Raw genomic sequence first — 22,753 nt, forward strand, 5'->3', positions numbered from 1 at the left:
ATAACTTTGTCAAAATCAATACACCTGTCAATTTCTTCTTCTTATTCTTCATGATGCGCATTGTAGGATACATCTGTCAGATAGTAATTGTGGCATAACCATTTTGTCAAGCGGACCCTCAGGCCCCGCCGGATGCCCATTTTTTGGGCCGGGGGGTGGTTGGTGTCGGCTGACAAATTTTTAAAAAATAGCTGGACTAAGAATAAGAATAAGAATAAGAATGCCTTTATTGATCCCACAGTGGGGAAATTTTCATTGTTACAGTAGCAAAGATATAGGTCACACAGGGGCGGCGGCATAATGTGGCCATTAATGTATAACATTGACGGCAAACATTTAGAATCAAACCTATGTAGATATACGCAGTAACATGTGTATATACACATGTGTATACACACCAACCTACATCTACATAAAAAATATGAGGAACACTCATTTCGGCCTGTACATAGTACAGAGGAAAAAAATACTCTAAGTGACAGTGCTGCAGTGCTGTAGTGAAATGTAAGGAACAGCATTGGATAAAAATAAAACTAGACTAACAGTAGTGGGGAATGTTGAGTATTGCACGGTATTACAGTAGTGGGGAATATTGGGTATTGCACGATACGAGCTCAGGTGCAGGACTGCACAATTGCACTAATGACCGCCAGTTTGTAGAGACTACACAATGTTCTTGTTAAAGAGTCTGACAGCAGCAGGCAAGAAGGAACGGCGGAATCTCTCCTTTGCACAGCGAGGGTGTAACAGTCTGTCACTGAAGGTGCTGTGGAGTGCTGTTAGGGTGCCCTGGAGGGGGTGGTCCGGGTTGCCCAGCATTGATGACAGCTTGGCCAACATCCTCCTGTCCCCCACCGAGTCCACAGAGTCCAGGGAGCAGCCCAGGACAGAGCCGGCCCTCTTGACCAGTTTGTCCAGCCGCTTCTTGTCCCGGGCCGAGACGCCGCCTGCCCAGGTGACCACTCCCTGGAAGATGACCGATGCAACCACCGAGTCTTAAAAGTTCCTGAGGAGTGTCCCCTGAACCCCAAAAGACCTCAGTCTCCTGAGTAGGAAGAGTCTGCTCTGACTCTTCCTATAGAGGGCGTCTGTGTTGTCGCACCAGTCCAGTTTATTGTTCAGATGAACACCCAGGTACTTGTAAGTTGAGACTCTCTCAACATCTGTTCCCCGGATGTTCACTGGTGCAGGTGAAGAGTGCTGGCGCCTACCGAAATCCACCACCATTTCTTTGGATTTCCCCGCATTGATCAGGAGGCGGTTCTGCTGGCACCAGTCCACAAAACCCTGAGTAAGTTCTCTGTACTCCCGATCATCTCCGCCTGTGATGAGGCCGACAATCGCAGAGTCGTCAGAGAACTTCTGCAGGTGACAGGTAGGGGTGTTGTAGTTGAAGTCCGAGGTGTAGAGGGTGAACAGGAAGGGAGCCAAGACAGTTCCCTGTGGGGCCCCCGTGCTGCAGAGGAGCACGTCAGACACACAGTCCTGTGTCCTCACATACTGTGGCCGGTTTGTGAGGTAGTCCTGGATCCATGTGGTGAGGTGGTGCGCCACCCCCGCCCGCTCCAGCTTGTCTCCCAGTAGGGTGGGCTGGATGGTGTTGAAAGCACTGGAGAAATCAAAGAACATGATCCTCACAGTGCTCCCCGCCTTCTCCAGGTGGGAGAGTGAAGTGTGGAGGAGGTAGATGATGGCATCATCCACACTGATGCCAGGCTGGTATGCGAACTGGAGTGGGTCCATTGAGGAGCTCACCAGGGGGCGCAGGTGGACAAGGACCAGTCTCTCCAGGGTCTTCATCAGGTGAGACGTCAGCGCCACCGGTCTGAAGCTGTTGAGCTCCTTCGGGTGGGGGGTCTTTGGCACCGGGACCAGGCAGGATGTTTTCCATAGCTGGGGGACCCTGCCCAGCTTCAGGCTCAGGTTGAACATGTGCTGGACAATTCCACACAGCTGGTCTGCGCAGGATTTGAGGAGCTGGGGGCTGATGCCATCTGGACCCGCTGCCTTCCTCGCCTTCATCTTCTTCAGCTGGTTCCTCACCTGAGATGTTGTGAAGGCCAAGGCTGGACAGGAAGGAGTGGTGGCTATCTGGTGTAGCTGGGAGCTGGAGACTGTGGAGAAAAGAGGGGAGGGGGTGACACGCCCAGCAGGAGGAGTAGGTGGAGACTGCAGCAGGAGAGACGGAGTGGAGGCAGGCATCTGATCGAACCTATTGAAAAAGAGATTTAGCTCATTTGCCCACTGCAGGTCCCCCCCAGTAATTTATATAGTCTGTAACAGTGTCCGTTAGACTACTAATGTCTTCCCCGTGAGCATCGCTGAATACTTCCCACACAGTTGTGCTGAAGCAGTCCTTTAAGGCCTCCTCTGCCTCTCCAGACCATCTCTGAACCGTGCGGGTCACAGCTGGCTGCCTGCGGACCAGAGGTTTGTACACAGACTGGAGAGCCACCAGGTTGTGATCAGCTTTGCCCAGCGGGGGGAGGGGCAGTGATGTGTATGCCTCCTTGGTGTTGGCATAGAAAAGGTCCAGTGTTTTATTGTCTCTGGTGTGGCAGGTGACATACTGTGTGAATGAAGGCAGAGAGGAGGAAGGGGAGGCATGATTGAAGTCACCAGAGATGAGTACCAGGGCATTTGGGTGCTGTGTTTGTAGCCTGCTCACTGCTGCAGTCAAGACATCACAGGCTGTGTCGCTGCTGGCAGCTGGTGGGACGTAGACAGTCACCGCGATCACGTGACTAAACTCTCGCGGGATGTAGAATGGCCTCATGCCAACAGCTAGCAGCTCAATATCCCTGCTGCAAAGCTGCTCCTTAATCGTGATGTGCCCAGGATTACACCATCTATCGTTCACAAACACAGCCAGCCCTCCTCCTTTCCTCTTTCCACTCTCCAGCGTCCTGTCCGCGCGTATGGTTTGGAAGCCGTCCAATTCTACGACCGCGTTCGGTGTTAGCGTTGTTAGCCACGACTCCGTGAATAGCATCAGGCTAGCCTCCCGGAAGTCCCTCTCGTGCCGGGTAAGCGCCGCTAGCTCGTCCATCTTGTTGGGGAGCGATCTAACATTCCCCATGATAACAGACGGGAGGACGGGATGGTATCGTCTCCTCCTTTCCCTGCGTTTAACCCCCGCACGAGATCCCCGTCTCTTCCTCCTCAGCTCACGGGGGATATCGGGTCTCGCCCCGGGAGCCGGCGCATGGTTAGCACGGAGTGCTAACAGCTGATTCCGGCTGTAAACAATGGGGGCTCGGCTCCGAGCCAAGTCGCCGGACACGATCGCGCAAAAAATAGCCATCAGCAGCAGCAAGAATACCGCAGTTTGGGTGTCCATTGCTACGCAAGTTACGACTATCAATTATACGAAAAAGGTATGAGGTAGAGTAATATTAAAGAACAAAAACACATAAGCAAGTGGCTTTTAGTCAGGCCCACTAATCGGCCCTCATGGGTGCGACGTGCTCGCGGGGCGGCGGAATTTAATCTCAGCCTACTCGGTGAAAGGCTTCTTTTTAGGCTTCTTTCTACTCCCGCGTCGACGCGAGCGACAACTGATGTTATAGGGATTGTGGTATTGCCCCTCAGCACCCCCCGCCTCCTCTTGTAATAGTATGCCCCAGTTGTAGGTGGGAGGCGCGGGTTACGTGATGTGAAAATAAGGAAACACAAACACGCTTGAACGCACGTTGTTGTTGCACGTCTCTTCTTACACAAACAAATGCCACATTGATTAACATGACTAACGCATTGTGAAATACGCCATAGCCAAGTAGCTGTGTATAGTGGTTTGCTGGAATGCTTTTATTTTGAAGGAGGGGACGTGTGGAAGATAAATAAGTAACTTGACTACGACTTCTGGCTGCTGTTTGACCCAAATAATTATACGATAAATCGAGCCCGGTGCTCGCAATGCAAGTAAGCACACGCACGTTGGCTAAGTACTACTGGCGAGATTGAAGCGTGTCCACAGCGGGTTCAAATTGTAAATTAGTCAGCTAATGATCTTTAAAAAGCCTCTGCCGTTAGAGCATTTCTCCCGCGGAGATGTCAATTGTGGATGCTTTGTTTTTTGGTCGGAGGGCGGAACGGGGCCGACAATGTTTATGAATATGGCCGAGGGGTCGCGGCCGTAAGGGTACCCAAGTCAAGGGTGGAGGGTCGCGGCCGGACAGACAAAAAATGGTCTAATGCCCAGCTCTGGTAAACTCTCAATACGCATTTGTGGATGCTCAATAGGCATTTGTGACTGTGTTTACGGATATGATTTTTTTGACACATTTGTGGATTGAAATGCGCATTTGTAAATGGTTTTGCTTCAATAATGACCCCATAGATTGGCCAGTACCATTCAAACCCGAGCATCGACAATTCTGGTTGGCTAATACGTCTATCACTCAAACACCAAAGGGGAGGAAAAAAATACATTTTTGAATATAAAATGACACTTTCTTGCGATTGGATTATTGCGCCAGGTCAAACCTCGACGTCGATTAAATTTCGATTTATCGTGCAGCCCTAAACTTATCATTGGGTTCAGCGCAAGCAAAATTAGTGTCCACCAGACATGTCCACGACACGTGTATTGCTGCTTTGCTATTGGACACTTTGGGCCACATAACCCAAAGTACCCAGCAATTGCTCAGCTTTCGTTTCATTTGCAGGCGGGCAAAAACAACACAGTTGCACTAGTCATTACCTAAAATGCGCGTAGTTGTTGTTTGGGCTGTAAATGTGTTTGTTATGGCTATTTGACGTTTGTCACCGTCACTGTAGCTCATCCGGTCGGGAATGAAGTGGACCCCTGTGCCGATATGTAGTTATCGCTTCTCGGCCTTTTGGCTAAGTCTGCGATCACCTCCTTTGGTTGTGTGTTCTACGCCTGTTGTGGCAAAGAGCTAAATCACAGGGGGATATATTGTCCTAACGGTTTGTGTTGAAAATCGCTTTTTTTTCTTAGGTCGGGTGCTGACGGTAAGTTGTTTGTTTTCCTTTAATTTTGTGGTCCTCCCACCATGTCGGCCACTTATGCCGGCATGCGGAGGTACCACAGTGTACGCTTCACCTTTAAGGACACTGGTGGAGGGACCCCGGGGATGTCCAGGTTGGACTTCTCCAGGAAATATGTCCAACAGACCTTAAAGTTTAAAGCTAATGAGCTTAATTGTATAATAACTTTGCCGTTTAGTAAAGGATTTGATGTTAGCTTTAATTCTGCTGCAAACCTTCGAGAATTTTGGACCCGGTTTGAAAATGTAAAAGCCCAGTTTTCTGTGTTTAACGTTGAGACACTGACTGATAATGCTGCCAAAACAGTTATTGTCAGAATGTTCAATGAGACAGTTAACGCAGACGACATTTGTTTTTGGCTGGGTAGATATTGCGCGGTAAAAGGTCAGGCTGTGAAGGTGAGGGATGCGGACGGCATTTGGAATTGCGCTTGGCGGGTACCCATCCAGCAATGGCAGGACCCTCAGGGCTTCCAGGGCCTGAAACATCTCCCATCCATGATAGTCTTGGGCGAAAACCGAGGCTACATCCACTACCAAGGTCAACCCAAGCTCTGCCACAAATGTGGTGAGCACGGGCACCTGGCAGAAGCATGTGAGCAAATCATTTGTGGGAAATGTAGAGTAATTGGGCATACTTTTGAAGAATGTACCAATGGCAGAAAGTGCAATCTCTGTGGGGAATCAAACCACCTCTACAGAAATTGTCCAAAATCATTTGCCAACAAATTGAAGGCCGGAAAAGAAATGGGACAGCTTAATGGAAATGAAGGCAACAAACAAATTGAAAGTCATCAGAAAAATTCAAATCTCCCTCCAAAACCTGTTATTGGAGTAGAGGAAACCGGTGAGGAGGGGGAGGGGTGTGTATCGGCTCCACAGCTTAATGGAAATGAAAGCAACAAACAAATTGGAAGTCATCAGGAAAATTCAAATCTCCCTCCAAAACCTGTCATTGGAGTAGAGGAAACAGGTGAGGAGGGGGAGGGGCATGTATTGGCTCCACCAACAGGGAGCTCAGAAGAAAGTGGCATGTTGCAAGACCCGCCCACAAGCGAATCAAGTGAAGCCATCTTACAGCAGACTGACAGTGAGGACACTCAGATCCCTTGTGCACAAAAATCCAAAAGGCTAGCATCTGAAAGGTCTTCTGAGTCCCCTTTGACTTTAGAGAAGAGGGGAAAGCTTTGGAGCTCAGACAGTGAGGTGGATGAGCCCAGAGTTTTCCCCTGCAGCACACCAAATGAGCTCTCCTTTTTAAATATTAAATTGCAATCAACGCCCAAAAGTCACAATACCATGAATTTAAGGTTGCGTGAGAAACCATCACCAAAAGTTTCTCGGAGAAATGATCATGTACCCAACTCTCCTGCCGTACATATGAAGGAGGAACTGCAGTCTCGAGAAATAACTTAATGGACGGTTTTAATACTCCCTTTTGTGTTTTAATTTTAAATCATACCTGCAACTCTCACATTCTCAACTATAAATGTTAGAAGTGTGAAATCAAGGATTAGAGCCCAGAACGTCTTGTCCTTTTTAAAAACTATTAAGTCTGATGTGTTTTTAATCCAAGAATGTGGTCTACCTTTTTTAAGAAATTACAAACAGTGGGAGGAAATGTGGCCACACCCATCATTATGGAGTGGCTCAAATGAAAATCGAAATGACGGGGTGGCCATTTTAATAAACAATTCCCAAATTGAGGTTAAAAGGAGCACGGTGGTGGAAAATGGACGAGCACTGTTCGCACACCTAACATTTATAGGACAGGATTTTAACCTTTTAAATATTTATGGGTCTAATGATAAACATGATAGGTATGAACTTTTAGAAAACCTGCAGCCCCACATGCTAGGTCGCGCACCATTAATTATAGGAGGGGATTTTAATAGTGTTTTAAATATAAGGGATAGAAAGGGAGCTGGGGAGGATTTTAAAGTGGACAAAACATCTGTTTTACTGAATGACATGTGTCGGGTTTTTAAATTAGTCGATTGTTTTAAAACCATGCATCCAAGAGAGGAGGGCTTCACGTGGTTCAGTAGTGATAGCACCAGAGCCTCTCGCATAGACTACATATTTACACGTGGTTGGCCACCGACGGATGCTAGATTAACGCCTGTTTTCTTCTCAGACCACCTAGTACTGTCATGTACTCTTTCACCGCCTTCTGGTGTCACCATTGGAGGAGGACTGTGGAAGATGAACTGCTCCCTGCTGGAGGATGAGGCCTTGGTTGCTAAATACAGGGAGCAGTACAAGGACTGGCAAACACTTCAAGACTTGTACGAATCGAGGGCACAGTGGTGGGAAATGATAAAGCTAAGAACTCAGAGCTTTTTTAAAAGAGCAGGTAAGGAAAAAAGAAGGAAGGAAATGAAACACATGCTGGGCCTGCAAAACAGACTACAAAGGTATTTTAATTTATCACAAAAGGGCATTAATTTTAATGAGGAAATTAAACAGGTCAAAAAGGAACTGAGACTTCTAGCAAATATCAAAAGTAGAGGCGTAATATTAAGGAGCAAAGAAAAAGAAATAGAGGAAGGAGAAAAATGTACCAGGTATTTCTTCAAAAAAATTATGAGCAAGGGTGGGGGTATCTTCAAGCTGCAAAAAGGAAATGGAGTGATAACGGAAATTAGCAGTGAAATAAACCAGGAAGTCGAAACTTACTACCAGAGACTGTATGACAAGAAAGATACTCAATTAGAGACAATGTCAGAAGTATTACATTTCATTGAGAAAACCGTGACTGACAAATTGCTATTAACTCAAGATTTTACCCGAGAGGAAATAAATAAATGTGTAAGACAATTCAAAAAAGCAAAGTCTCCAGGAGAGGACGGCCTCTGCCTTGAGTTCTATTTGACCTTTTGGGACTTGTTGGCACCAGATTTAATCACTGTTTTTAATGAGTTGGACAAAACAAGACGACTACCAGATAGCTTCAGAGTAGGGATAGTCGCACTATTGCACAAAAAGGGAGACAAGACTGACCTTGGTAACTGGCGACCCATTACGCTTTTAAATGTTGATTGCAAACTTTTTAGTAAACTTTTAGCTATGCGTTTGTCTGTCTTACTGGACGAATTGATCGACCCTGATCAAACCTGTGCCATAGCGGGTAGGAAGATCACAGACAGCCTCACGCTGATCCGTGACACAATTTGCTACACAAGAGACAGAAATATGCGGTTAGTAATCTTAAACTTGGACTTTGAGAAGGCCTTCGACCGAGTTTCACATCAATACCTCTTTAGGCTATTGAAAAAATTGGGTCTTCCCCAAAGGTTTATAGGGTGGGTGGAACTGCTGTATCAGAACATTAGCAGCAAATTCATGGTTAATGGGAAGTTGACAAAAGCAGTCCAGATTAACTCAGGTGTGCGTCAAGGCTGTCCCTTATCTGCTCTCCTCTATGTTTTATGCATAGAACCACTGGCACAGATTTTGAGACGGGACAAAATGATTAAGGGGGTGAGTATCCCTGGGGGTGGAGGACTTACAACAAAGTGCATCTTGTACATGGACGATTTTAACATCCTGTGTTCAGATCTTTTATCTGTGACAAGGGCCTTGGACTTGACTGACTGGTACGGAAGGGCCTCTGGGTCAAAACTCAATAGAGCTAAGACCCAAGCACAATTTTATGGACCGTGGACCGCGACAGAAAAGACAGGACTACCCCTGACACTGATACAAACGGACCAGAGAATACTTGGGATCAAATTTGGCAAAGATGGGGGCGGGGAAACAAACTGGGGTGACGTGATAGGGAAAGTGAGAAAAAGACTTGGTTTTTGGGGGCTGAGAGACCTGACTATAGAGGGGAAAGTTTTAATTATAAAAGCTGTTATTCTACCCTTGCTTTTATTGACCAGTTCTGTTTTTACCCCAACAAGAAATGTGCTTTTAGATTTGGACCGCGCCTTCTTTCATTTTATCTGGGGCTCCAAGTGGGAGAGACTGAAAAGAGACACCATGAAGAAAACCAAGGAAAATGGAGGAAAAGGAGTGCCGGACCTCCATCTCTTCTTGGGGAGCCAATATGTAGCCCTGCACCTGAGAAATGCGCTTGAACCATCAAGTGCCCAGAAGAGCCAAGCAATGACACGTTTCTGGATGGGTTCATACCTCCGGAAACTAAAATTAATACCGACTGATCATAAAATCCCTGTGTCTTTTAATCTGCCACCATTTTATTCTTTTATCAGGAATTTTTTAAGAAAGTTTGAGTTGGAAAAAGAAGAGTGTCATGTTTTAAAAAATCACAGATCTCTTATCTCTGTTGTGCAGAAGCGGGAAGCAGTGAGTCCAGTTCCCGGCCTCGCATTTGGTGAGCCCACAACGGTTTGGCGCAATGTCAACCATCCTGCCCTCTCAAACAGACTTCGGGACCTGTCATGGATGGTGGCCCATGAAATTCTCCCGGTGAGGTCCGTTATGCACTCCCGAGGAATGTCAGCGTCTTCAAATTGCCCCCGACCTGGTTGTGGCGCCCACGAGTCGGTGAGGCACCTCCTCTGGGAGTGCAGTGCTGCTGTAGACCTGTGGGCGACAGCCGGCCACCTACAATTCCCGGACTTGCCAGCAAGGGAGGCATTAAACGCACAGCTTGTGCTCTATGGGGTGAGCCAGTTGGAAAACACTAAAGAACACTTTGAAAAGCAGTGGCTCACCCTCGCCGCCATCAAAGACGCCAGCTGACTCTTGTTTACCAATCATATTTCTTCTTCTACTCATAAACGCTGCAATGACAATGTCACTACCATCACTTACAGGCCAATACCAGCTGCTCACAGTACCACCACCCTCACTAGCTCCCCCTGCAGGCCCTCATTATCATTACCACTATCGGACAATTTTCCCATTGAAACCATCACCGGCAGACGCTTCCCTTGCACATACAAACAACGTGGTTTTAACAGTGGTAACCTAGTATATGTTAATACTGCTCATTCGTACCACCATGAGCGCACGTCCAGCACAATAATTAATCTGGCCGTGCTGAACGTACGCTCCCTTTTAAACAAAACTTTTATCATAAACGACCTGATTTTAGACAGTAATTTACATGGTATACTTTTGTCTGAGACATGGCTTGGTACAGATGCTCCAGTTGCTCTCAACGAGGCTTGCCCACCGAATTTTAACTTTTTATTTTCTACAAGGGATGGCAAAAGAGGAGGCGGGACTGCATCAATTTTTATTAATACTCTTTTATCAAAGGAGATCATTTTTAGCAGCTATTTATCGTTTGAACTCCATGCCTTTGTTTTTAGCGGTCCCCCTATTCTCTGCATTACCGTCTATAGACCTCCCCATCATTCCACTTCTTTTATTACAGAATTTTCAGAATTCTTATCCATTTTATATTCCAGTTATAACAGGATATTAATAACTGGCGATTTTAATATACACATGGACAACATCTCGGACCCACTATCCAGAGATTTTTCAAACCTTTTAAACTGCTTGGATTTTAAACAGCACGTCTTGCAGCCAACTCACAACAGAGGACACACCCTGGATTTGGTTATAACCTATGGCTTGTCTGCTGGTGTGTCCTCTGTTGTCGACTTGGCAGTGTCAGACCACTACTGTGTCTATTTTAACATCGCCAGTTTTAACCATCTAGCAGTCCCGGTCAGAACAGTGAAGAAACGCTACCTATCTTCTGAGGTGGCTGCAAATTTTATCGAGATCTTAAAAAACACTCCTGCTGACATTTTACCTGCACCCTGTGATCTTATTGTTGACAATTTTAACCTACATCTTAAATCATCATTAGATTCAGTAGCTCCACTTTTAATTAAAACAACAAAAACAAAGACTGTACCCCCGTGGAGAAACAATGCTATCAAAATATCAAAGAGAAAATGCAGGAGTGCAGAGAGGAGGTGGAGAAAAAGTAAACTTACAGTACACTATGAAATTTTATGCGAACAACTGAAATCCTACAATAAAACAGTAAAACTGGCAAGATCTTCCTATTTCTCAAACCTCATTACAGTCAATAAAAACAACCCCAGGGTTCTCTTCTCCACCTTTGAACTTTTAACTAGTTCTGATTTTAATAAGTCCCCACAGAGACCAACAGATGCTCTCTGTGAGGACTTTGCAGACCACTTCAGAAGTAAAATCGATGACATAAGATCCAGTCTTTTAGCCCGTCAAAACACAAGTTTTAATAAACCCGGACAATCATATTTACATGAGGAAACACTGGAAAGTTTTGCCCTGGTTGATGCAAGGACACTTGTTCGAGTTTTCTCCCAGGTAAACCCAACAACCTGCCTTTTGGATCCAATTCCCACATTTCTTTTTAAGACATTTTATGGATTTTTTGAAGAACAAATTTTAAATATAGTCAATTGCTCTCTTCAGACAGGCGTCTTCCCCGCTGCCTTTAAAACGGCGGTGGTGAAGCCCCTTCTGAAGAAGAGCGGTTCTGACCCGAGCGTTTTTAATAACTACAGACCCGTATCCAACTTACCGTTTTTAAGTAAGATTTTAGAAAAACTGGTTTTCATCCAGTTGAATCATTTTTTAAATACAAATAATATTTTGGAGAAATATCAATCTGGTTTTAGGATGAACCACAGTACGGAGACTGCTCTTTTAAGGATCTTAAATGATATTAGGTGCACTGCAGACGTGAGAAAACTCACAGTCTTGGTGCTACTGGATCTAAGCGCTGCTTTTGATACAGTAGATCACCAAATTTTATTAAATAGACTTAAAAATCTAGTGGGCATCTCTGGTACTGTTTTTGACTGGTTTTATTCCTATCTCACAGACCGATATTTCTTTGTAAGTATGGATACTTGTTCCTCTAAAACTCATGAAATTAAATGTGGGGTTCCTCAAGGTTCGATTTTAGGCCCCTTACTTTTTAATCTTTATATGCTTCCCCTCGGGGATGTCATCAGGGGACACGGCATCAGCTTTCACAGCTATGCTGATGACACGCAGCTGTATATTGCCGTGTCTCCTGATGACACAGGACCCATTGATACCCTTTTAAATTGCATTTTAGATATCAAGTCATGGATGGCAGATAATTTCCTACAGCTCAATGAGGACAAGACTGAGGTTTTAGTTATCGGTCCCGAAGGTCAGAGAGAGAAGCTTTTACCAAAACTACACATTTTTAATCCCTCACACTGTGTGAAGAACCTTGGCGTCATTTTTGACTCTGAGCTCAGTTTTATTCCTCATATTAAAAATGTAACCAAGATTGGTTTTTATCACCTTAAGAATATCGCCAGAGTCCGCCCGTTTCTCTCTCAGGCTAACACGGAAGTGCTGATGCATGCCTTTATTTCCTGTCGTTTAGATTACTGTAATGCCCTGCTCTCTGGCCTCCCGAAAAAGAGCATTTCACCACTGCAACTACTGCAGAATTCAGCCGCTCGGGTGCTGACGAGAACCAGAGGGCGGGAGCACATTACGCCAGTTGTGAAATTGCTGCATTGGCTCCCTGTGTGTTTCAGGATCGATTTTAAAGTACTTTTATTAGTTTATAAATGTGTTAATGGTCTTGGGCCATCTTATTTATCTGATTTGCTTTTATCATACCAGCCCTCGCGGATCCTGAGGTCCTCTGGCGCCGGCCTTTTATTTATTCCAAGGGTGAGGACCAAAATGCATGGCGAGGCTGCATTCAGCCATTTTGGTCCTCACCTTTGGAATAGCCTGCCAGAGGATGTCAGGTCTGCAGAGACTGTTGATATTTTTAAGAGGAAGCTCAAGACACACCTTTTTAGTTTGGCTTTCAACAACTTTTAAATAATTTATCTTTTCTTTTGATTGAAGATAATTCTATGTTTTGCTTTGAATGTTTTAAAGCACTTTGAGTTGCATTTTTATGTATGAAAAGTGCTATATAAATAAAATGTGATTGATTGATTGATTGATTGATGTGATCTGGACCTCCAGAAACTTGCTGGTAAGGAGACACAGACAGACCCCCCCTGTGGCTGTGCTCCGAATGGCCGCAGCTACCCTGACAGCTGCTGGCGGCAGGCCAAGGACGCAGCCACCAAGAAGAGTCGTCTGTGCCCACCCGGAGGAGGGAACCGAAGCTACACATAAAAGGTCTTGGCAGCGACGGTCTGGTTCACCGGGAGAGACTGCTGAAAAGGAACAAGAGGGGTGAGGAACTCCTATGGGCGCCCTGAGAGGACCGGAGGAATGCTGTTTGAAAGGGTAGGATGAGGTCCCAATTACTAAGGACACTACGCTTCTGTACAACAGGCTTGATATGTTCTATCTAATCTGTCTTTTAAATTTCAGTATATTATGCATAGTTTACCTGGTATTATAAAGGTTAACATGATGACTTTTAAGCTAACAAGGATATTGTTTGAACATGTTGTTTTGTGAATAGAGCTTTGCTCCATATTGGAGAGATGTGACTAACATTTGTCCATTGTAACAATAAAACTTGTTCAAAAGAAAAAAAATCTGTTCTTATCAGTTCAATATCTGATACGTCTCCTATCTGGGGACTATATATTAAATTGATTTTTGGAACTGGGAGATGGAAAAGGGGCTTGCTCCGTCCACTCCATGCATCGACCTGGTATTGCAGTATCTCCAGGAATGGTGCACCCCCTCTGCTGGTTAACAACAAGCATTAAACTTGGTCTGACGTTTCACGGTGGTGTTTCGGTCTTTGCAGCCAATACTCATGATTACGAATGCCCCATGTCGCAGTATCCTAAGAAGTGAAGGCAAGACTTCTGATGTTGAAAGTTTGCAATATCATTTCAGAAGGATATAGTTTAGTATTTTATTTTAATCTTTTTCCCTTTCAAGATAGAAAAACAATTAAAAGAATACAAAGTCATAGTTTTATCAAGAAAGACCTTTGTTTCCCACCATAAGAAAACATTGTCTTGCTCTGCCCACGCTACTCCAAAAAGAGCTAAAGTAAACAAGGATATTTGTCATACTTCAAATTTTATTAAAATGCTGTTACACCACTCGATGTCAGCAGCGTAAAATTATGTTCCTGACCACACAAAGAAACAGGAAGTGAAGCATGGGGGCTGGGACAATTCCCGCTTTGAATTCTTGGTAGAAGTGAAGCAAGGCATGATGGGAATGTTTTTGCAGATTCATTTTACCTCATTCCTAATGGTTTAGGTAATGTACTGACTGAACGATACTATTCAACCCTTCTGCCTCTTGCGGTATTTTGACCAAAAAATGGACACAATCATTTCTGAATATTTTCTCACTTTCAAAATGTTCAGTGGCACCAGACAAATCCATACATATATAGTTTCTATCCATCTATCTATCTCTCTCTCTCTTTATCTATCTCTCTCTCTCTATCTTCCATACATATATAGTTTCTATCCATCTATCTATCTATCTATCTATCTATCTATCTATCTATCTATCTATCCATCTATCTATCTATCTCTTTATCTCTCTCTCTCTATCGATCTATCTATCTATCTATCTATCTATCTATCTATCTATCTATCTATCTATCTATCTATCTATCTATCTATCTATCTATCTATCTATCTATCTATCTATCTATCTATCTATCTATCTATCTATCTATCTATCTATCTATCTATCTATCTATCTATCTATCCATCCTATCTATCTATCCATCCTATCTGATCACAACAAACTCTGACAACTAGTCCAGGTGGTCAACAGTCTCTTTGCCGTGGTTGTAGTTGATATAATTAAAAAAATATTTTTGGCTTTCTTTTCCTTCAAAATTCCCTGAACCATTCAGTCAACAAGTGCGTTTTGTTAAAGTTCTCACTGCACGTCTTCACGTCTGCAGGCGCAGGCTGTGAGCCTCGGCTGGATTGGGCAGCGTCTTCGGAGTCCACCGTCGTCACAACGGTCGGCCGCCCCCGACAGCGGAGCTCCTCCCCGACGTTCGGCAGCAGTTGCACTCGCTCACTCGCCGGCGGAGAACCTCCAGTAACCGCGGCAACGTTGGCCAGAACATTTTATTATTTAACTAATTCGGGGGCTCAACTCATTAATAACCAATTGTTTGTCATTAATAGTCAATTGTTAATAAATTCTAATGTTCATTTGGTTCCCTCTCGCTCTCTCTCCACATCATTTGAATTTGGTACAAATAATGAAGTAGTTAAGACATCCGCCAAACCCCTAAAGTGAAATTCCTCTAAGCTCCAGCACAACCGCACGTATTCCTTTGCACACGTGCACGGCTGGCGCGTGTGAACGTATGTGCGTGTACTTACACACGTCTGAAAAGGCACAGCAAAAGGCAAAGCAAAATTTAGCAAATGGCAGCCAATGTCACCCCGGAAGCAGAAACGCTACTGGGGTGACCCCAGCATAATCAGAAGGTTCTTATCTTGGCGCCACCTGGAGGATTAGGGCTGTTCACACTCTCAACACTAATTTTATACTTTGGCTGCGTAGTGCACTCGTCACACAATAGTTTCATTCGGTAATCATTGAAAAATGCACGAAAACACATCAGGTTTACAATGCATCAAAAATCATGATTTAGAATGGGACTCATAAACTCTCACTGCACAGTATAAGTCTGTGGGCTGATGTAAGCAGACACACGTACACAGCCTGAAAGTCTTGAGTGCGCGTGAACGTCCGTGCATGTGCACGTGCACGCACGCACATGCACGCGCACACATTCATATCCACACATGAACATTTGATAAGTACTCTTACTTCACTAAAACACTCTTTGTCATAACTGTCCCATTCATCTCACAAACACACACGCACACACACGCTCACGCGCTCGCGCACGCACGCACGCACGCGCGTACGTTTCTTGTCAATCACAATACAGCTTTTTCTGCATGGAGCGCCACTCCCACAGCGCATACATCAGCGAAAGCAATGAGATTTGCATACAGCATTTTCCAATATGAGCGCGCGTTTTCACTTGCACACGCGCGCACGGCTGAGGCACGTGTACGTGAGTGTATATTCATGTATGTGCACGCACGCACACACACAACAAATCGACTCACGCAAACTCATGCCACAAGCACATACGTCATCTCGAAGCAAAATCATTAGTTGTCCTTTAGCGCCACATGGTGGATTAGGGCTGTTAACACTCTAAACTCCAATTTTCGATTTTCACGGTTTAGTAGACCCGTCACACAATGTACTCATCGGGTATTCATTGAAAATGCACGAAAACACACCAGGTTTACAGTAAGTCCAAAACCATGCTGTATAATGGGAGTCAATGGGACAAAAAATGGCAAAATACGTCCTGCGTAGTTAAAACAATGAAACCAGCTAACTCATGCAGGACTCATTTTAAAAATGACAGCATGGTGCCATTTTAAACTTCGGCATGTTCTGACCATCTGGGTGAAAGTTCAGCTCCCTCGTGTTATTTTTTTTATGCTTTGGCTTTGATGTAAAATTCTTTGATCTGAAATATCCAAGAAATGGTCAAATACCGCAGAAGGGTTAAACCGGTGGAAGAGTGAGGCATCATCCAGTGTGAATGTGTGCGTATGTGTCGACACGTGTCTCGCAGATGAGCCGTGACTGAAGAAGCTGTGTGTGCGAAAGAGGTTGTCCTTGGTGAGTAGGACAACTCATACTTACCTGGCAGGGGAGATACCATGATCAAGAAGGTGGTTCACCCAGGGTGAGACTCAGCCATTGCACTCTGGCTGTGCTGACCTCTGCGAATTCCCCAAATGTGGGAATCTCGACTGCACAATTTCTGGTAGTGGGGGACTGCGTTCGCGCTATCCCCTGATAACTTTGTCAAAATCAACACACCTGTCAATTTCTTCTTCTTCTTCTTCTTCTTCTTCTTCTTCATGATGCGCATCGTAGGATACATCTGTCACATAGTAATTGTGGCATAACCTTTTTGTCAAACGGACCCTCAGGCCCCGCCGGATGCCCATTTTTTGGGCCGGGGGGTGGTTGGTGTCGGCTGACAAATTTTTAAAAAATAGCTGGACTAAGCAAGCGGCTTTTAGTCGGGCCCACTAATCGGCCCTCATGGGTGTGACGTGCTCGCGGGGCGGCGGAATTTAATCTCAGCCTACTCGGTGAAAGGCTTCTTTTTAGGCTTCTTTCTACTCCCGTGTCGACGCGAGCGACAACTGATGTTATAGGGATTGTGGTATTGCCCCTCAGCACCCCCAGCCTCCTCTTGTAATAGTATGCCCCAGTTGTAGGTGGGAGGCGCGGGTTACGTGATGTGAAAATAAGGAAACACAAACACGCTTGAACGCACGTTGTTGTTGCACGTCTCTTCTTACACAAACAAATGCCACATTGATTAACATGACTAACGCATTGTGAAATACGCCATAGCCAAGCAGCTGTGTATAGTGGTTTGCTGGAATGCTTTTATTTTGAAGGAGGGGACGTGTGGAAGATAAATAAGTAACTTGACTACGACTTCTGGCTGCTGTTTGACCCAAATAATTATACGATAAATCGAGCCCGGGGCTCGCAATGCAAGTAAGCACACGCACGTTGGCTAAGTACTACTGGCGAGATTGAAGCGTGTCCACAGCGGGTTCAAATTGTAAATTAGTCAGCTAATGATCTTTAAAAAGCCTCTGCCGTTAGAGCATTTCTCCCGCGGAGATGTCAATTGTGGATGCTTTGTTTTTTGGTCGCAGGGCGGAACGGGGCCGACAATGTTTATGAATATGGCCGAGGGGTCGCGGCCGTAAGGGTACCCAAGTCAAGGGTGGAGGGTCGCGGCCGGACAGACAAAAAATGGTCTAATGCCCTGCTCTGGTAAACTCTCAATACGCATTTGTGGATGCTCAATAGGCATTTGTGACTGTGTTTACGGATATGATTTTTTTGACACATTTGTGGATTGAAATGCGCATTTGTAAATGGTTTTGCTTCAATAATGACCCCATAGATTGGCCAGTACCATTCAAACCCGAGCATCGACAATTCTGGTTGGCTAATACGTCTATCACTCAAACACCAAAGGGGAGGAAAAAAATACATTTTTGAATATAAAATGACACTTTCTTGCGATTGGATTATTGCGCCAGGTCAAACCTCGACGTCGATTAAATTTCGATTTATCGTGCAGCCCTAAACTTATCATTGGGTTCAGCGCAAGCAAAATTAGTGTCCACCAGACATGTCCACGACACGTGTATTGCTGCTTTGCTATTGGACACTTTGGGCCACATAACCCAAAGTACCCAGCAATTGCTCAGCTTTCGTTTCATTTGCAGGCGGGCAAAAACAACACAGTTGCACTAGTCATTACCTAAAGTGCGTGTAGTTGTTGTTTGGGCTGTAAATGTGTTTGTTATGGCTATTTGACGTTTGTCACCGTCACTGTAGCTCATCCGGTCGGGAATGAAGTGGACCCCTGTGCCGATATGTAGTTATCGCTTCTCGGCCTTTTGGCTAAGATCAAGTGTAGTATCTGTTCTTATCAGTTTAATATCTGATACGTCTCCTATCTGGGGACTACATATTAAACTGATTTTTGGAACTGGGAGATGGAAAAGGGGCTTGCTCCGTCCACTCCATGCATTGACCTGGTATTGCAGTATCTCCAGGAATGGTGCACTCCCTCTGCTGGTTAACGACAAGCATTAAACTTGGTCTGACGTTTCACGGTGGTGTTTCGGTCATTGCAGCCAATACTCATGATTACGAATGCCCCATGTCGCAGTATCCTAAGAAGTGAAGGCAAGACTTCTGATGTTGAAAGTTTGCAATATCATTTCAGAAGGATATAGTTTAGTATTTTATTTTAATCTTTTTCCCTTTCAAGATAGAAAAACAATTAAAAGAATACAAAGTCATAGTTTTATCAAGAAAGACCTTTGTTTCCCACCATAAGAAAACATTGTCTTGCTCTGCCCACGCTACTCCAAAAAGAGCTAAAGTAAACAAGGATATTTGTCATACTTCAAATTTTATTAAAATGCTGTTACACCACTCGATGTCAGCAGCGTAAAATTATGTTCCTGACCACACAAAGAAACAGGAAGTGAAGCATGGGGGCTGGGACAATTCCCGCTTTGAATTCTTGGTAGAAGTGAAGCAAGGCATGATGGGAATGTTTTTGCAGATTCATTTTACCTCATTCCTAATGGTTTAGGTAATGTACTGACTGAACGATACTATTCAACCCTTCTGCCTCTTGCGGTATTTTGACCAAAAAATGGACACAATCTTTTCTGAATATTTTCTCACTTTCAAAATGTTCAGTGGCACCAGACAAATCCATACATATATAGTTTCTATCCATCTATCTATCTCTCTCTCTCTTTATCTATCTCTCTCTCTCTATCTTCCATACATATATAGTTTCTATCCATCTATCTATCTATCTCTTTATCTATCTCTCTCTCTCTCTATCGATCTATCTATCTATCTATCTATCTATCTATCTATCTATCTATCTATCTATCTATCTATCTATCTATCTATCTATCTATCTATCTATCTCTCTCTTTATCTATCTCTCTCTCTCTATCTTCCATACATATATAGTTTCTATCCATCCATCTATCTATCTCTTTATCTATCTATCTATCTATCTATCTATCTATCTATCTATCTATCTATCTATCTATCTATCTATCTATCTATCCATCCTATCTAATCACAACAAACTCTGACAACTAATCCAGGTGGTCAACAGTCTCTTTGCCGTGGTTGTAGTTGATATAATTAAAAAAATATTTTTGGCTTTCTTTTTCTTCAAAATTCCCTGAACCATTCAGTCAACAAGTGCGTTTAGTTAAAGTTCTCACTGCACGTCTTCACGTCTGCAGGCGCAGGCTGTGAGCCTCGGCTGGATTGGGCAGCGTCTTCGGAGTCCACCGTCGTCACAACGGTCGGCCGCCCCCGACAGCGGAGCTCCTCCCCGACGTTCGGCAGCAGTTGCACTCGCTCACTCGCCGGCGGAGAACCTCCAGTAACCGCGGCAACGTTGGCCAGAACATTTTATTATTTAACTAATTCGGGGGCTCAACTCATTAATAACCAATTGTTTGTCATTAATAGTCAATTGTTAATAAACTCTAATGTTCATTTGGTTCCCTCTCGCTCTCTCTACACATCATTTGAATTTGGTACAAATAATGAAGTAGTTAAGACATCCGCCAAACCCCTAAAGTGAAATTCCTCTAAGCTCCAGCACAACCGCACGTATTCCTTTGCACACGTGCACGGCTGGCGCGTGTGAACGTATGTGCGTGTACTTACACACGTCTGAAAAGGCACAGCAAAAGGCAAAGCAAAATTTAGCAAATGGCAGCCAATGTCACCCCGGAAGCAGAAACGCTACTGGGATGACCCCAGCATAATCAAAAGGTTCTTATCTTGGCGCCACCTGGAGGATTAGGGCTGTTCACACTCTCAACACTAATTTTATACTTTGGCTGCGTAGTGCACTCGTCACACAATAGTTTCATTCGGTAATCATTGAAAAATGCACGAAAACACATCAGGTTTACAATGCATCAAAAATCATGATTTAGAATGGGACTCATAAACTCTCACTGCACAGTATAAGTCTGTGGGCTGATGTAAGCAGACACACGTACACAGCCTGAAAGTCTTGAGTGCGAGTGAACGTCCGTGCATGTGCACATGCACGCACGCACATGCGCGCGCACACATTCATATCCACACATGAACATTTGGTAAGTACTCTTACTTCACTAAAATACTCTTTGTCATAACTGTCCCATTCATCTCACAAACACACACGCACGCACGCACACACGCACACACACGCTCACGCGCTCGCGCACGCACGCATGCACATACGTTTCTTGTCAATCACAATACAGCTTTTTATGCATGGAGCGCCACTCCCACAGCGCATACATCAGCGAAAGCAATGAGATTTGCATACAGCATTTTCATTTTCCAATATGAGCGCGCGTTTTCACTTGCACACGCGCGCGCGGCTGAGGCACGTGTACGTGAGTGTATATTCCTGTATGTGCACGCACGCACACACACAACAAATCGACTCACGCAAACTCATGCCACAAGCACATACGTCATCTCGAAGCAAAATCATTAGTTGTCCTTTAGCGCCACATGGTGGATTAGGGCTGTTAACACTCTAAACTCCAATTTTCGATTTTCACGGTTTAGTAGACCCGTCACACAATGTACTCATCGGGTATTCATTGAAAATGCACGAAAACACACCAGGTTTACAGTAAGTCCAAAACCATGCTGTATAATGGGAGTCAATGGGACAAAAAATGGCAAAATACGTCCTGCGTAGTTAAAACAATGAAACCAGCTAACTCATGCAGGACTCATTTTAAAAATGACAGCATGGTGCCATTTTGAACTTCGGCATGTTCTGACCATCTGGGTGAAAGTTCAGCTTCCTCGTGTTATTTTTTTTATGCTTTGGCTTTGATGTAAAATTCTTTGATCTGAAATATCCAAGAAATGGTCAAATACCGCAGGAGGGTTAAACCGGTGGAAGAGTGAGGCATCATCCAGTGTGAATGTGTGCGTATGTGTCGACACGTGTCTCGCAGATGAGCCGTGACTGAAGAAGCTGTGTGTGCGAAAGAGGTTGTCCTTGGTGAGTAGGACAACTCATACTTACCTGGCAGGGGAGATACCATGATCAAGAAGGTGGTTCATCCAGGGTGAGGCTCAGCCATTGCACTCTGGCTGTGCTGACCTCTGCGAATTCCCCAAATGTGGGAATCTCGACTGCACAATTTCTGGTAGTGGGGGACTGCGTTCGCGCTATCCCCTGATAACTTTGTCAAAATCAACACACCTGTCAATTTCTTCTTCTTCTTCTTCATGATGCGCATCATAGGATACATCTGTCACATAGTAATTGTGGCATAACCATTTTGTCAAACGGACCCTCAGGCCCCGCCGCATGCCCATTTTTTGGGCCGGGGGGTGGTTGGTGTTGGCTGACAAATTTTTAAAAAATAGCTGGACTAAGCAAGTGGCTTTTAGTCAGGCCCACTAATCGGAACTCATGGGTGTGACGTGCTCGCTGGGCGGCGGAATTTAATCTCAGCCTACTCGGTGAAAGGCTTCTTTTTAGGCTTCTTTCTACTCCCGCGTCGACGCGAGCGACAACTGATGTTATAGGGATTGTGGTATTGCCCCTCAGCACCCCCCGCCTCCTCTTGTAATAGTATGCCCCAGTTGTAGGTGGGAGGCGCGGGTTACGTGATGTGAAAATAAGGAAACACAAACACGCTTGAACGCACGTTGTTGTTGCACGTCTCTTCTTACACAAACAAATGCCACATTGATTAACATGACTAACGCATTGTGAAATACGCCATAGCCAAGCAGCTGTGTATAGTGGTTTGCTGGAATGCTTTTATTTTGAAGGAGGGGACGTGTGTAAGATAAATAAGTAACTTGACTACGACTTCTGGCTGCTGTTTGACCCAAATAATTATACGATAAATCGAGCCCGGGGCTCGCAATGCAAGTAAGCACAGCCACGTTGGCTAAGTACTACTGGCGAGATTGAAGCGTGTCCACAGCGGGTTCAAATTGTAAATTAGTCAGCTAATGATCTTTAAAAAGCCTTTGCCGTTAGAGCCTTTCTCCCGCGGAGATGTCAATTGTGGATGCTTTGTTTTTTGGTCGGAGGGCGGAACGGGGCCGACAATGTTTATGAATATGGCCGAGGGGTCGCGGCCGTAAGGGTACCCAAGTCAAGGGTGGAGGGTCGCGGCCGGACAGACAAAAAATGGTCTAATGCC

At 44.8% G+C, this 22,753-nt stretch overlaps 4 non-coding genes across 4 annotated transcripts; all 4 read left to right on the top strand.

Annotated features, from left to right (window-relative positions):
* The first annotated feature begins 13,451 nt into the window (after window positions 1-13,451).
* Window positions 13,452-13,639, top strand: LOC147145281 (U2 spliceosomal RNA). Its single transcript, XR_015087650.1, has one exon. It is a non-coding gene; the product is annotated as a U2 spliceosomal RNA (small nuclear RNA).
* A 2,978-nt stretch (window positions 13,640-16,617) lies between these two features.
* Window positions 16,618-16,781, top strand: LOC147145282 (U1 spliceosomal RNA). Its single transcript, XR_015087699.1, has one exon. It is a non-coding gene; the product is annotated as a U1 spliceosomal RNA (small nuclear RNA).
* Window positions 16,782-18,405: 1,624 nt separating this feature from the next.
* LOC147145283 (U2 spliceosomal RNA) lies at window positions 18,406-18,596 on the top strand. The gene has a single exon (XR_015087621.1). It is a non-coding gene; the product is annotated as a U2 spliceosomal RNA (small nuclear RNA).
* A 3,011-nt stretch (window positions 18,597-21,607) lies between these two features.
* LOC147145284 (U1 spliceosomal RNA) lies at window positions 21,608-21,771 on the top strand. The gene has a single exon (XR_015087694.1). It is a non-coding gene; the product is annotated as a U1 spliceosomal RNA (small nuclear RNA).
* The last annotated feature ends 982 nt before the right edge of the window (window positions 21,772-22,753 follow it).

This window comes from Filicampus tigris, chromosome 7, assembly GCF_054856515.1.
Source record: "Filicampus tigris isolate MCC_2025a chromosome 7, RoL_Ftig_1.0, whole genome shotgun sequence".
Taxonomy (NCBI): domain Eukaryota; kingdom Metazoa; phylum Chordata; class Actinopteri; order Syngnathiformes; family Syngnathidae; genus Filicampus; species Filicampus tigris.